Source organism: Gossypium hirsutum, chromosome A04 (assembly GCF_007990345.1).
Source record: "Gossypium hirsutum isolate 1008001.06 chromosome A04, Gossypium_hirsutum_v2.1, whole genome shotgun sequence".
Classification (NCBI taxonomy): Eukaryota; Viridiplantae; Streptophyta; class Magnoliopsida; order Malvales; family Malvaceae; genus Gossypium; species Gossypium hirsutum.
The window spans coordinates 87,418,286-87,433,454 of record NC_053427.1 but is presented as its reverse complement, the minus strand read 5'-3'; positions in this window follow the sequence as shown (position 1 = coordinate 87,433,454).

Here is a 15,169-nt window from a genome sequence, read left to right as displayed (position 1 = left end):
TTAAATTTTCCATAATTTTTTCTGTCTGTATTTAATTACTAATCAAGGTTGTTTGTCTTTTCCGTATTGTTTTTCATCATGCATTATAGGCATCATATTAGAAAGGTGTTGACTAAAGATCGGTTGCCAAAAAACGGGTTTCTAATGGAAGAGTCAATTATACAAACAACCGAGAAAAATGCCGTAGTCTGAGATTGGTCTCTAAAAACTCAGAAAGAAAAAAGAGATAGTCTAGTGGAGGGATGTATTGCCAATCTGCCCGAGCACGTAACTGTGAATGTTCGCCAGAATAACCTTGAAGATTTGGTTCTGGTTTGGAATCAGTGGGACTCAGACACTAGGGGTATCTTTACTGAAAGATATGGGGACATAGCCAACTTGATTGCTGTCAACATAGACGAACGATTGATCCAAGCCATGGTCAGATTTTGGGATCTAGCTTACCAATGTTTTACTTTCAACCAGGAAGACATGACCCCGACTATAGAAGAGTACGCAGTTCTGCTTCGTATCGATGACGTACAATCCTATAAGATATACGTGAAAGAACCTAAGCCGATGACCTTCAAGAAAAAGTTGGTGAGATTGACAGACATGACTGACACATGGGCCGAAAAACAGATAAAGAAGAAGAATAAAACCATTTGTATTCCATGGTCTGCCCTACGAGATTTGGTTCTGAACCATCCCGACATGTTGAAAAGGGTAAATCCGTTCGCTCTGGCCATTTACGGTTTGATCATCTTCCTGAAGGTCCTTGGACACATAGAAGTTGCGGTGGTAGATTTCTTCGAAAGATTAAAACAAGGAATCAACCCCGTCCCAACTATCCTGGCCGAAACCTTCAGATCACTAAGTAGCTATAAGAAGAAAGGGAAAGGTCGTTTTATCGGATGTGCGCAGTTACTCAATGTCTGGATTTTGAGCCACTTCTGGAAAATGGAACGCACACCGTTTCATATGTTTTCTAAAACATTCTCCCCGTTAGAAGCTTATCTCAAGAAAGAATGGCCGAAGGAGGTCACCGAACAACACTGGGTCTCAGTCTTTCAGAATCTTCGCGCCGATGACGTAACTTGGAGAGCCCCGTGGATACGCCCGTCAGTTCTGCTATACAAGGTCGGAGATCAAAATTTGGTACCACTACTTGGATTATGGGGAGGAGTCGGATATGCCCCACTATTAGTCCAAAGGTAATTTTCTTCGCGATAATTTATACCCGCCACTAGAGGATTGACACAATCCGAATTCGCTTTCGCAGGTGAAGGGTATATGAAGAGGGTCCGAGACACTGCAAAGTCTTGGAAGAAAGTTCATCTCATGGAATTGGCTCTATACGCTGATACCCTCACCCAAGATTACGACATATGGAGGAAGCAACGGATAAATAGTCAGCAAATCTCGTCAACAAACTACACCCTCCAGAATCCTTTCTCAAAGGAAATGCCGTCTGAGCTAGAAATAGCAAGACAAGAATTTGAACGAGAAAAGGCCAAGATGTCTCGGGACCTTAGTGCCCTTCAAGAAGAAAACTAACAATTGAAGATCGACATTCAGATTGAAAGATCCAGAACCGAGAAAGCGCAAAAAGAAGTTGAAGTCGTGAGAAATGACTTAAGAGACCTTCATCTGGAAAATAAAAAGTTAAGAGGCACAATAAAAAATAGTGGGCTGGGCAAGTCGTCAGCAGAATGGAAATAGGAGATAAGCAATATTAAAGGAGGGATGGAGTTTTGGAAAGGAAAAGCAAAGAAAGAGGAAGAAAAAGCTGCGCGGGCTATGATAGAATTGAGGAAGAAGAACGCCGAATACGAAGTCGTGTCTGCCGAAGTGATGACTAGTCGATCTAAACGTCAAGAACTAAAAGAAATGATACGAGAGTTAGAAGATATGCTGCAAGATCGCCAACAACAGTTAGATACTCTCTTGAAAGCTTTGGAAGAAAAAGATAGTCAGTATGATAGAGACGTTCGTGCTTACGAAAAGGGCCTTCAGGAAAAAGAAAGGCAACTTAGCTATTTGATCAATGAAGTTCGCGGGGTAGCCATGCACGTGGTACAATTATCGAAAGAAGCTAAAAATCTCAGTTGCCAATTCCCACCAAGCCAACGATCAAGCATATCGGAATTCTTAGAGCGAGTAAAGAAATATGGCGATATAGCTAGAAAGTTTGTGTAATAGCTGAATCAAAAATGGCAAAATGTTTTGTAATGAACTCTTTTGATAAATGAAATGCCTAAATAGGGGCTATCTTGAAATCAACACCAATTCCTTACATGTCATTCATGACTAACATTCATTTGGCATTCAAGCATTCATGCATTTATTCATTCATTCATGGCATATCCCATACTCATTTACTGAGGTTAAAACGTACAATTCGCAGTTGCAATACTTCAAATCTGGAACCACGCCACTCGTATCGAACGCATCGACAAACTAGAACAATGGAGGCTGAATTCAATGAAAGGATTGAAAGAATGGAAAGAATTCAAAAGGAATTACAAGAGCAGTTGGCTAGGTCACAGCAAGAGACGAGAGACTTAATGGTGAGATCACGAGAAGAATTGCTCGAATAGAAGGATCAAATGGCCAAGATGATGGAGATGATGTCAGCTTTAGTTAAAGGAAAGGGACTCATGCAGAGCCCTAACATCGAGGAATCTCAGTCAAGATTTAATCACAATCAAAACCCGCTCTATCCTCCCGGATTCACTCCACCACATAGCCGCGCAGCACAAGGAGGGTACACCCAAGGAGAACCCACAGACCTAGAGCAACGGCCGGTGCCACATACTCATTTAGGGCAAGGAATATTCATATCAAATTCTGGGGCTAATCCTGCCAATCCAATTGCTCCAGATTTGGACGATCCAGCGAAAATAGCCAGGTTGAGAACGAACGATCATGAGACTCAAGAGAAGTATAGGAGCTTAGAGGAAAGACTCAAAGTAATAGAGGGTACTGAAGCCTTCTCTACACTAAGTGCCAAAGAGCTCAGTTTGGTGCCTGATCTAGTTCTGCCTCCGAAGTTCAAGGTGCCTGATTTCAAAAAATACGATGGCACGAGATGTCCAAATGCGCATCTGGTCATGTTTTGCCGAAAAATGACTGGTTACGTGAATGAAGACCAGCTACTCATACATTGTTTTTAGGATAGTCTAGTAGGATCGGCTCTTCGGTGGTACAACCAGCTTAGTAGGGAAAAGATCCGATCTTGGAAGGACTTGGCGTCAACCTTCTGTGAGTAGTACAAACATGTGTCGGATATGGTGCCTGATCGGATGACCTTACAAATGATGGAAAAGAAACCAACAGAAACCTTTAGACAGTATGCGCAAAGATGGAGAGATATCTCGGCCCAAGTGGAGCCTCCACTGACTAAGACTGAGATAACAGTCCTTTTCATCAATACTCTAAAAGCACCATTCTATGACAAGCTGGTTGGAAGTGCTACGAAGGATTTTTCGGATATCGTAATATCCGGAGAACTTATAGAGAATGCCATCAAAAGTGGAAGGATGGAAGGTTCAGAAAGTTTAAAAAAGGCAGCGCCCATGAAGAAGAAAGAACCAGAAGCCCATATGGTAGGAATGGGAAGCCGTTATACCCCTAATCCATATCTAAACCAACCCCGACCTCGAAATTATCCTCCTCCAAATTTCTATTATCCTCCTCAAACCCCTTACTACCAAGCATCACCTCCTTCCTACCTTGTATACGCCATGAATAATCAAAGGCCCATCACTACATTCTCACAAAACACTCTACCGCTCAAAGCCAACCCAAAATTGAACCAAGACCAACAAGGCCCAATCCCGAGAGACAGCAATTCACCCCTATTCCTGTGTCGTATGGGGAACTGTACCCAAAACTTCTGGAGAAGCAATTAATATCTCCCCATTACATGGCACCCCTTAAACCTCTATACCCGAAATGGTATGATCCAAATGCTAGTTGTGCATACCATGCCGGGAACCAGGGGCACTCTACGAAAAACCGTCTGGCCTTCAAAAGGAGAGTTCAAGGACTTATCGATGCGAGTATTCTGCGATTTGATGGCACTGGCGGTACATCCGGGAACCCATTCCCAAACCACGTCGAAAGGAATGTGAGCGCAGTAGGAGAGGAGGACAAACGACAAAGTAGAAGATGAGTTTCTGAAATAAGAACACCTCTGCAGAAAATCTGGGAGGTGCTAGTTGAAAAGGGTTTGCTTTGTCATCTTAACAGAGTATTCGAGGGAAGGAATATAAAAGATCAAAGTTTTTGCGAATTTCATGGTATTGAGGGGCACGACATTCAATCCTGCGAAGAGTTCAGGAGATTACTACAAAATATGATGGACAATAAGGAGATTGGGATTTTTTATAAAGGCGAAGAGGCCAATGAGAAAGAAGTATGTGCCTCCGACAATCAATCGTCAGGTTGTCCGTATAGCGCCAACCGACCGTTAATAATTTATTATGACGCGAAGAAGGAACCAATGAAACCAAAAGTGATAATCGAGGTACCATCTTCTTTCCCCTACAAGGACAATAAAGCAGTACCATGGAAATATGACGTTAATATCGTCACACCTGAAGATGAAAAACCCAAAGCCATGACTGGAAACGTTGGGGAAGTAGGTCATTTCACTCGTAGCGGAAGATGTTATTTGAAATAGGTCGAATCAGTAAAGAAGAACAGTGACTTGAAACAGAAAGGAAAAGCACCGATGCATGTGACTGAAGATGAGTATGAACTGTGCCTGAACAAGAAGCTAAAAAGCCTGTGGACGAGGAAGAAGCACAGGAATTTTTAAAATTTATCAAGCACAATGAGTACAACGTGGTAGAACAATTGAGTAAGCAGCCAGCGCGAATCTCGGTATTATCTCTGCTGTTAAATTCAGAACCACACCGGAACGCTCTGCTGAAAGTGTTAAATCAAGCTTATGTGGCAAACAATGTATCCGTTGAAAAACTGGATAGGTGGGTGAACAACTTGAAAGCGGATAATTTTATTTCTTTTAATGATGATAAAATACCGCCCAATGGTAGAGGCTCAGTGAAAGCATTGCATATCACAAGCCGTTGTAAGGGCTATATAATACCGAACGTGCTCATCGATAATAGATCGGCACTCAATGTCATGCCTTTGGCCACACTTTCCAGGATTCCGATGGATTTGTCCTATCTAAGGCCTTGCCATTCTACAGTAAGGGCATTCGATGGAACAAGACGAGAAGTTATTGGAAAAATTGAGATCCCTTTAGAAGTGGGTCCCTACATATACGATGTTGAATTTCAAGTCATGGACATTACACCATCATACAATTGTCTCTTGGGAAGACCTTGGATTCATTCTGCTGAAGCGGTCCCATCATCCCTTCATCAAAAGGTGAAATTCATCATGGACATCTATTTCTGCTGACGCACCATATATTGAAGTGAGTAAAGATGCTATGGAATGTTCCTTCCGATCTCTTGAATTTGTCAATGCCACATTCGTCGCTGAGGGAAACAGAACTCTCAAGCCAAAACTGTCGAGAAATACCAAGATGGGTGTCAAGTTGACTGTAGGAAAGGGAGCCCGAGCAAGGAAAGGTTTGGGAAGGTACCTGTAAGGAATAATCAGGGCCCTAAAGCCAGTGCACCATAAGGCCCGATACGGTTTGGGGTTCCAGCCAGACATGCGTCAAAGAAGAAAACAGTGGAAGAAGGATCAGGAGAGAAGGATTGCGAGACCTTTGGGCTGAGAAATAGAATGGGAGCCCATAACGTACCCTCCTTTGTCAAAAACATTTATATCTGCAGGAATGATATACCCCAGACAGGATAATATACAAAGCACGCTGTTATTAATTGAAAAGGGTCTTCAGAATGTCAGTATAAATGTCATTGACAAAGAAACTAATGCAAGTAAAGACGTCTCGAGGATACGCCTTTGTCCCCTGGGTTTCAGGTTGAACAATTGGACTGCCGAGGATCTTCTTGTAGATTATAAGTCTTCAGAGTAATGCTCAAACGTTAACATTCTGTTATGTCCTTAGATATAATAGAATTCTTTTGTAAGAGCCTGCATTCGCTCTTTATCATTCAAATGAATATCAATGAAGATGCATTTCGTCATAATCTTTCACATTATCACTAATTTCATAATCATTTTCTCATTTCATAGCCAATCTTTACATTTGCCCAATCCCATGCCATAACATTTCATTTGTTGGTTTCAATACTTGGATGCCCCTCTATAGTTCCCTTTTCCATTCAACTTTCAGGTGCTCAGATGTCAACAGCATGAACAAACCCGTTACGAGTCCTGAAACCAATTTTGAGAAGGCTGTTTGTTTAGGAGAATTCGAAGCCGAAGAAAACGTTGAAGACTATGTCTCGTCTCCTGATTTGTTAAGAATGGTGGAACAAGAGGATAAACAGATTTTGCCTCATCAAGAATCTGTTGAAACAATAAATCTGAGAACTGAAGAAAGGAAGCAAGAAGTGAAGATTGGGACTTCTATTTCAGAGGGCACCAGGCATAATTTGATTGCTTTGCTCCGTGAATACAAAGATGTATTCGCATGGTCGTATCAGGACATGCCAGGATTGGATGAAGATGTAGCGGTCCATAAGCTCCCATTAAAGCCAGAATGCAAGCCTATTCAACAAAAGCTAAGACGGATGAGGCCTGAGATGTTGTTGAAGATAAACGAGGAAGTCAAGAAGCAATTTGATGCTGGCTTCCTACAAGCCTCCAAATATCCAGAATGGGTGGCTAACATAGTCCCGGTACCAAAGAAAGATGGTAAAGTACGAATGTGCGTGGATTATCGTGACCTGAATCGAGCAAGTCCTAAAGATAATTTTCCCTTACCACATATTGATACGTTGGTGGATAACACGGCAAAACATTCATTGTTTTCCTTCATGGATGGATTCTCGGGGTACAATCAGATCAAAATGGCCCCGGAAGATATGGAGAAAACTACCTTCATAACGATGTGGGGAACATTCTGCTACAAGGTGATGCCTTTTGGGTTAAAGAATGCAGGGGCAACATATCAGAGGGCTATGGTGACGTTATTCCATGATATGATGCATAAAGAAATAGAGGTCTATGTCGACGATATGATTGCTAAATCCCGAGGGGAAGAAGAGCATGTAGTGAACCTGAAGAAGTTGTTCGATAGACTGAGAAAGTTCCAGCTAAAGCTCAATCCGGTCAAATGTACGTTTGGGGCTACCTCAGGAAAATTGCTTTGTTTCATTGTCAGCGAGAGAGGTATTGAAGTTGATTCAGATAAAATAAAAGCCATTCAAGAGTTACCACCTCCGCGCACGCAAAAGGAAGTCAGAGGATTTTTAGGGAAATTAAACTACATCGCCCGATTTATCGCTCAACTTACCGACCAATGTGACCCCATCTTTTGACTCTTTCGAAAACATAATCCCGGAGAATGGAACGAGGAGTGCCAAGTGGCTTTTAACAAGATAAAACAGTATTTGTCTAGTCCTCTAGTACTAGTACCGCCAACTCCGGGAAGACCATTAATTTTGTATCTGACAGTGTTCGAAAATTCAATGGGTTGCGTACTGGGGCAACATGACGAGTCAGGAAAGAAAGAAAAGGCGATCTACTACCTCAGTAAAAAGTTCACTGAATATGAGGCAAAGTATTCATCCATTGAAAAATATTGTTGCGCTCTGGTTTGGGTAGCTCGGAGACTCAGGCAATACATGTTGTATCATACGACATGGTTAATTTCAAAGCTAGATCCAAGAAAAGTACATGATGGAATCACCTGCACTCTTAGGAAGAATGGCACGGTGGCAGATCTTACTATCAGAGTACGACATCGTCTATGTGAGTCAAAAATCAATAAAAGGAAGCGCAATAGCTAACTTTTTGGCAACCCGAACAATGGATGAATATGAGCCATTGAGGTTTGAATTCCCGGATGAAGATTTGATGTGCATTACAGAAAAAGAATGCGAGTCACCAAAAGAGAATTCATGGAAGATGAGCTTTGATGGTGCATCAAACGCATTGGGGCACGAGGTTGGAGCAGTCTTAGTATCACCAGAAGGGAACCATTACCCACTCACTGCCAGGTTGAACTTCTTCTGTACTAATAACATAGGGGAATATGAGGCATGTATCATGGGACTTCGTGCAGCTATTGAACGAAACGTCAAAACTTTAGAGGTATACGGAGACTCAACCTTGGTGATTTACCAAATCCATGGAGATTGGGAAGTGAGAGACTCGAAACTGGTTAAATACAGTGACCTAGTGGCAGAATTGATTAAAGAATTCAAAGAAATAACTTTTAATTACTTCCCACGAGAAGAAAACCAGTTAGCTGATGCCCTGGCCACGTTGGCTTCAATGTTCAAAGCGAGCAGAGAAACTGAAATAATGCCTCTTCACATGAGCATATATGAAGTCCCTGCCCATTGTTTCAGCATTGAAAAGGAGCCAGACGGACGGCCATGGTTCCATGATATCTTAGAATATATCAAGAATCAAAAGTATCCTGAACAAGCAAATGAGAACGACAAAAAAACAATTAGAAGAATGGCAGCGGGATTTGTTCTTGATGGGGACATCCTATACAAAAGAGGAAAAGATCAGGTGCCCTTGAGATGCGTGGATGCTGTTGAAGCCAGAAAAATACTTGAAGATATCCATGAAGGAATTTGTGGGACACACGCCAATGGTTTCACTATGGCCAGGAAGATTATGAGACTCGGATATTACTGGCTGACGATGGAAAGCGACTGTATTAATTTCGCACGAAAATGCCACAAATGTCAAATTTATGGTGATAAAATTCATGTAGCCCCTTTGCCTCTTCACGTCATGTCTTCTCCGTGGCCTTTTTCTATGTGGGGCATGGATGTTATAGGGCCAATTTCCCCAAAAGCTTCTAATAGACACCGATTCATTTTTGTGGTTATTGATTACTTCACAAAATGGATAGAAGCTGCATCGTTTGCCAATATGACGAAGACTGCGGTTTGCAGGTTTTTGAAAAAGGAAATCATTTGTCGATATGGTTTGCCTGAAAGAATCATTTCAGATAACGCCTTGAATTTGAAAAACAAGATGATGCAAGAAGTGTGTGAGCAATTCCAAATAAAGCATCATAACTCCTCGCCCTATCGCCCAAAGATGAATGGAGCTGTTGAAGCGGCCAACAAGAATATTAAGAAGATTATTGGGAAAATGACCGAGACATATAAAGACTGGCACGAGAAGCTACCATTTACTTTATATGCATATCGCACATTTGTACGGACATCTACGGGGGCAACTCCTTTATCTCTGGTCTATGGAATGGAAGCTATGCTACCTATCGAAGTTGAGATCCCCTCTCTACGAGTCTTAATGGAGTCGAAATTAGAAGAAGCATAATGGGTTCGAGCTCGATATGACCAGTTAAACCTCATTGAAGAAAAACGTCTAAAGGCAATTTGTTATGGACAGATGTACCAGAAAAGAATGATCGCGGCTCATGATAAGAAGGTATGGCCAAGAGAATTCCACGAAGGAGAACTCGTGCTAAGAAAGATTCTCCCAATACAAAAAGACTTCCGAGGAAAATGGGCGCCAAATTAGGAAGGTCCATACGTCATAAAGAAGGCATTCTCGGGCGGAGCTTTGATTCTCACCAAGATGGATGGGAAGAAGTTACCGAATTCAGTAAACTCAGATGCTGTAAAGAAATATTATGCTTGAAAAAAGAAACAAAGATGAAAACCCAAAAAGGGCATCTTAAAAAAATGAAAAGAAAAAAAAGATCATGGTGAAAACCCGAAAAGGGTGTCTTGATTAAACACAAAAGATTGGCACGAAAACCCAAAAGGGCGTTCTAATGAAGTAAACCCCGGGCTTAAAGAACAAGGCGTTTTGAACGGTGGGTCAAATAGTGAGACTACCGTATTTGAAGCATTTATGAAAGCTCGAAATTTTCTGCGCAAGAAGCCATACTCGAACAGATTCTTTATTGAGGAACGTGGAAGAGTTCATGCATTGATTATCTAGAGCACTTGTATTTGTTGAGCGCAATCCTTTTCTTTTATAACATTTTTTACTATCATTGGTTAACTTTTTTTGTTTGCTACATTTTAAATGAATAAATGTGAGGTATCCCTTTGTCCCTACCTGACCATTTTTTGTTTTGTTCATCTCATTATGTGGTTCATTTACATGATAAATAGTGAAATGACATACTCTAAACAAAAGAAATGTTAAGCATTACCCGGGTAAGAATTTGATAAGTACAAGAGCCTCAATGCAAGGACAAAGCTCAACCAGGGGCCAAAGAGTGATATCTGGGAAATACAGATTATTCATGAAGCTTGAGGACGGGTACATAGCCTGAAGAGAAAGTCAAGAATCAAAGCAATGAACATAGGTCATAAAAAATCGTGACGAAAAAGGGATATATGACAAACATGCCTAAAGCTCATATCATAATCATGTAGGCATAAATGTATTTAAGACAAACATGTGCATATCATGATAACATCATGCATGACATTTACAAGTACGCCAGTAGAGCAAGAGGATGTGATGATAGCTGAAAAGACACATGAGTTCCTCCAGATGACATGTTTTGGTAATCTAATGTTTTATTTCTGTTTCAAAGATCAACTCATATTGCGAGAGGTTAGTTGAACCTCAGGGCACGCTGAGGTATTTTCAATTTCTGCTTTTCAATTTCTGCTCTTCAAAAAAATCAGCTCATATTGCGAGAGGTGAGTTGAGCCTTAAGACACGCTGAGGTAATTTCAATTTCTGTTTTTCAATTTCTGCTCTTCAAAAAAATTAACTCATATTGCGAGAGGTGAGTTGAGCCTCAGGGCACGCTGAGGTATTTTCAATTTCTGTTTTTCAATTTCTGCTCTTAAAAAAAATCAACTCATATTGCGAGAGGTGAGTTGAGCCTCAGGGCACGCTGAGGTATTTTCGATTTCTACTTTCCAATTTCTGCTCTTCAAAGAAATCAACTCATATTACGAGAGGTGAGTCGAGCCTCAGGACACGCTGAGGTAATTTCAATTTCTGTTTGTCAAAAATCAACTCATATCGCGAGAGGTGAGTTGAGCCTCAGCTCACATGCTGAGGTCTTTTCAATTTCTGTTCGTCAAATCAACTCATATTGCAAGAGGTGAGTTGAGCCTCAGCTCGCACGCTGACGTATTTTCAATTTTTGTTTTTTCAATTTATGCTTTTCAAATTCTTCTTTTTAAAAAATCAACTCATATTGCTAGAGGTGAGTTGAGCCTCGGGTCACATGTCGAGGTATTTTCAAAATCTGTTTTTCAAATTAAGTTTCAAAAAAACCAACTCATATGGCGAGAGGTGAGTTGAGCCTTAGCTCACGTGCTGAGCTATTTCTGTTTTAATGTCTGTTTTCAAAAAAAGCCAATTCATATTGCGAGAAATGAGTTGAGCTCAGGATCACATGCCGAGTAAAGAATAAAGATTGGAGCTGATTGAAGACACCAGATTTTTGTTTCTTCAAAATTTTCGTTGGAGCTGATCGAAGATATTAGATCTTACCTTTCTGAAGTCGTAGAAGAAAACACCACAAACCTTATCCCACTAAAGCGATAGAAGAACGGATTGAAGTTGTAGATCTTATCTTTCTGAAGTTACAGTGAAGCGGGTCGAAGCCACAAATCTCATATCCTTGAAGTTACATTGGAACAGATTGAAGCTACAAGGCATATCTCCGAATTTGCAGTGGATTGAACCAAAGTTACAAGATGCGATGGACTGGAAAGAGACTACCTGGATAAGAAGAGCACCAAAGAAGTCCATACTTAGAAAAACTGGGCAAAATTGGCCTTTCTTTGTATCTTTGCTCTATTCTCGTTACACGATAATAAGCAAAGAGGGGCAGCTGTTATAGGCCAATTTTAGCCCATTTACATCAAAACCCAATTTAGCCTTACCTAACCCACCAAAATTAAACCCAAAACCCAAAATATTAACTACCCAAAGCCCAATTTACATCAAAACCCCAATGGCCCAAACCCTAAGCCCAAATCAAAATAAAAAAAACCCTAGCCCACAACTTAAACTTTTCTCAACTAAATCTTAGCCTTTTCCACCACCAACTCCACTAGCCACACCTTTTCCACCACCAACTCCACTAGCCATACCTTTTCCACCACCAAATCCACTAGCCACACTTGCTCCATTACCTACTCCACTAACCATACTTGCTCCACCACCACTTGTACCTACAAATGAAGACATAAACAATAAAAAAATATTTTGTAAATGGCTATATAAGCCTTCTCATATTTTGTATATGGGGGGATTTTTTTTGGAGAGTTTTTGGGAGAGAAAGTTATTGTAAAGGATTTTTGGAGAGGTTTCTTTTTAAAGTAATCAAGGAGAAGAGTTATTGTAAAGGCTAGTTTTTGGATAAGCTAGTTTTTTTTTTTGGAGATTAATCAAGGATCAAAGCAAAAGAGGTTTCTTTATTTATTCTCATTTTAAGTTCTTTGTTTACTTATTGTTTTCCTTTCAATCTTATTTTGTTTCTTTTATACGAAAGTAAAAAAATAAAAGGAGGAAGCTTACCCATTTTTACCGAAAAAGTTTTTTTGAGGTCCGGCTGCCGTGTACGGTGGCGCCGGCGGCGGTCCGGCGACCAGACGATGGCCGGCCTTGTGGCCGAAAATCACCCACCCTCTCCCTCTCTCTCTCTTTTTTTGTTATTATTATATTTCTTAATATTATATTATATATATTCTTTTAATATATTAGGTATATTTTAAATTCTATATTACGTATATATATATTATACTATTTTATGTATATATCTTTAATATTATATTATTTATATATATTTGTTTTTCTACATGTTATCTTATGTATATATCTTAACTATATTATGTATGTAATTTTAACACTATATTATGTACATATTTTTAATATTATCACGTATTTATTTTTTTATATATGTACATATTGATGTAGTATTATTAATAGTATTGTTTTTTTTAAACATCATTATTATTTCTAATATATATATTATGTACATTTTTTTATTTCTATTTTATTTTTTTTGTCAATATTAATTATTATTCTAATATTTTGATATTTTAATATTTTATATTTATATATTTTATTATTCACATCATTATTCGCATTTTTTTTACAATAATATTCTTGGATTTTTTTACTATCATTTTAAAAACTTTTTACATTTTAATTTTAAGAATAAGGTAATGTACCGATTTTAACATTAAGTATTCGATTTCATCGCTATGTTGGGTGAAATTAATCGGCTTGTGTTAAAAACGGGACGTCCTTCTAAAAAAACAAAAAAACTTGCAACTTCTCATTTCATTCAATCGGATCACACTTAAATGTCAAATTGAATTCGTATTTTTGAAAATCAAGACAACATGTGTTTAATAAGATACCAATTTTGGGCGTCGCGAGGGTGCTAATACCTTCCTCGCGCGTAACCGACTCACGAACCCTAAATTTTCTCTGGATTTTAACGTAGACCTAAACTCAGCCTTTTATTTGTTTTAATAAGAGATCTAATAGGTGTCCGATCACACCTAGGAAAAAGGATCGGTGGCGACTCCCTGTTTATTTCAAAAATCAAACGTCAAATTTCAAACTTTTTTTCAATAAATCGCCACAATTAGCGACCAAGCTAAGCTAAAATTTTTACGTCGCTACACTTTCCATCAACCTTGCTCTTGTTGTTTAAAATATTGGTCCATTTTTTAGCTCTATTAAGAAGTCTTGCTCCAAATATCTCTCTATTTCAAGAATACCAATATCAATCTTAAAATTGTAATCCCATTCTAAAGCTTCAATTGGATTTTAAGGTTACAAACAATTATCGTGTTCCTCCTTGAATCTCTGCTCCAAAGTTGTTATCCCATGCCCTTTAATAATACAAAAACACCAGTTTCCAATTACTAGCTACACTTCCTCTAGATTGAGATGTAAGCCTCAACTTCCTTGTTCTTTCTTCATTCTAACTTGAGGTTACATCTGGCGGTGTATCAATGGCTCTGTGAATATAGTGTAGCATCCGCTTGATTTGTTCTAACGTGCAAATTGAGTTTGAACATTCTTTCAGAAAAAATACCACCATATTCCTTGCCTCCCATGTTCCACATAGAATGCACATGAAAATTGAGGAAAATCTATTACTTCTTTGTACTCCATATCATTTTCATTGAAAAATCCATTCACTAATTGAGTTCAACAAGACATGTTGGATTCAATCAAAGAGATAACTTCCAAACTAGATAGCCCGCACAAAGTCACAATGGATAAAGATGTGTTCCACCATGTTGACATATGAATTATTCAAGTTCATTATGTCTATTATTATGTATGATTTATCAATTTATTATGTCTCTCTCGCACTTCCTAAGCCTATCTCTCTTAGATACCTCAAAATCCATTAATCCTCTTGTAAGGAGCCTGTAGGCCCCCTTAAAGTCTTTTATCAGTTCCATTTGCATCTAAAACATTGGTCTTTAAAGTCTTTTCCACTTATTCATCAATTCATACAAGGAGTTCATAAAGCCTCTTTTGGGCCTCCCGTTGCCCTTTCTGAGCTCCTAGGTTGCGCCCCAAACCTATGTAACTTTTATCCTTTTTTGGATTAATTAACAATTATGCCCTTAAATGAAAAGTGACTTAAGCTTGTTTGGCCACAAAATTTCCCTTGTATTTTTTCACCTGTCAGGCTTCGATGTCACAACACCCTCATCAGTTGACTTCAAGGATTGTTTTGGAGCTTCAATGTCACGACCATGATCTTCTGGTGTCGCGACTTGGCACTCAAGCAACCTAGTTTCCTCACTTTGGTGTCTAAACTAAAGGTTGTAATTGGTGACTTAGCATAGCAACGATGAAGATGGGTGTCACGACATCACTACCTTAATGTCGTGACTTCGAAGATAGGCCATTTAATTACACATTGCTAAAGTCCAACTCCTTGAGTGGTGATGGAGGCATTGGTGTCGCGATCTTGGCCACAGTGGATGTTTTTCTTCATATTTTCTCCTCACCCATATTCCTGCACAAGCTCAATTTAACCATTTAATTGTTGGACTCTAGTACCCTAAGTGTAGTATTTTCGTCTATATACACTTATAATTTTCTCGAACGGGGTAATTTTTGTTGC